Consider the following 2,209-nt stretch of genomic DNA (forward strand, 5'->3'; position numbering starts at 1 on the left):
ACTACTTCGAGGTGAATACTGGCAGCGTGGACTCAGCGAGCACGCTATGGGAAGCTTTTAAGGTGGTGTTGAGGGGCGTAGCCATAGCAAAATCTAAAAGCCTGCAAGGAGGAATCCTGACCAATCTACATGAAGCTGAAAGGGAGCTGGAAAAACCGCAGAGGGAGAATGATGATACCGGAATAGATACAGAGCTGATACACAAATTGCAACAGACATGTGCAGAGCATTGGGATAGGCTGTGTAACCTAAATTATAAGAAATATATAGAGAGACAGCATGCGGGAGGAGATAAAACGGGAAGGCTTCTGGCATGGTTATACAAGAGCGAAACCCCCTAGACCCACCATTAAGACAATAACAAGAGAAGATGGCAGTGTAGCTGACACACAGTAGGGAGTTAATCAGGAGTTTGCAAATTACTACAGGGATCTATATGGGGATGTGGAGAGTAGCAGTTATGAGGAAATAAAAGAAACACTAGAAGACATAGGTCTGCCTACAATAAGTGCTGAAGAAAGAGAGGAACTGGATGCACCGATTACCCTAGAGGAGTTAGAAGAAGTGGTGAGACAGCTACCTACTAGTAAGGCCCAAGGGGCGGACGGGTTTCCAAGTTTTATAAAGTGTATAAAGCAGAAGTGCTCCCCTCGATGTTAGATATGCTAAATGAAGCCTTTGAGACGGGATGGCTGCCAGAGTCGCTTAGAGAGGCAATTATAATACCGCTTCCTATGCCCAACCAGCCTGGACATAGCTGTGGCTCCTACAGACCACTATGAATGCTGAATCAGGACAGCAAGATACTGACAGCTGTCTTGGCAAGCAGACTGCGAAGAGTCATAGGCAAACTAATACACCCTGATCAGACAGGCTATGTTCCGAACAGGAACATAACTCATAACCACAGGCGATGCCATCGGATTGTTGAATGGGCAAGCAAGAACGAGGGCGAAATGGCAATAGTGTCTCTAGACGCTTTAAAGGCCTTCGATTCTGTCAAGTGGCCATGGCTGCTTGCAGCCTTGGCGGGCTATGGGATGGGGCCTGGATACATAAGATGGGCAGAGATGCTATATAGTGAGCCGGTGGCCAGAGTCAAAACAGGTGCCGTGATTTCTGAGAGATGGCGTCTAGGCAGAGGTACTAGACAAGGGTGCCCATGGTCCCCCATGTTATACATACTAGCTCTAGAGCCTTTGGCTATTTACCTCAGAGAACAGTATGATACTATAGGCATCGAGGTGGGAGGGGAGCGTCACTTGATCTCCCTGTATGCAGATGATTTGCTGCTGTACCTGCAGCACCTGGAAGAGAATCTCCAGTACATCCTGGAGGTTATGGATAGATATGCGGGGCTGTCTGGGATAGCGGTGAACCCTCAGAAGTCTATCATGTTCCCACTAGGCAGCTTTATGGGGACCCCTGTCGGGCAGCTGCCGATGTTGCAAGCTCCTTGGGTTGTTGAAACTTTTCGGTACCTGGGGATAGATGTGTACCATACGTTTGAAAAACATAGGAATAACACTGAGGTAGCTATAGCTAAAATCGAAGAGTATGAAATTTTGTGTGAAGCTGCCACTAGCGATGATTGGGGGTAGTGCAATGCTCAAGATGGTGGTCTTACCCAGGCTTCTGCATTATTTTGGAAACATCCCATACCTCATACCTAGGAAGTTTTTCACCAGACTGAACGGCATGTGCAGGGATTTCCTGTGGAAGGGCACCAGGAATAGGGTGGCACTATGGAAGTTGCAGAACTTTTACGAAAAAGGAGGGATAAGGCTCCCCAACTATGAGGTCTACTATATAGCGAGCCAGCTGCAATACATCGCTAAATGGCTCTCGAATGAAGTGACCCCTGAATCCAGGTTGTTTAGGGCAGATTGTGCCCCATTTTATTTAAAAGAAATGATTTGGTTGCCGAAGACAGAAATGAAAGCGCGCCCTGAGATGATGATGCTTGGGTGGAGGGTCTGGCGCCGAGCATGCCGGATGATGGGAAACCCAGCCCCATGCTCCCCGCAGATACCGCTGGTTGCGCTAGCTGGAGGAGATGTGCAGCTACGAATGATAATCAGGAACCACTGGAAATCGGTGGGGTTGGTAACTATGCGAGATGTCTGGCGGGAGGGGACCATCATAAATTTTGAAGAGCAGGGTGAGGAAGTAGGACTACACGTGGGTCAGTATATTACATACCACAGAT

The sequence above is a fragment of the Ambystoma mexicanum genome, chromosome 3p (genome assembly GCF_040938575.1).
Source record: "Ambystoma mexicanum isolate Mex_15411 chromosome 3p, UKY_AmexF1_1, whole genome shotgun sequence".
Taxonomy (NCBI): domain Eukaryota; kingdom Metazoa; phylum Chordata; class Amphibia; order Caudata; family Ambystomatidae; genus Ambystoma; species Ambystoma mexicanum.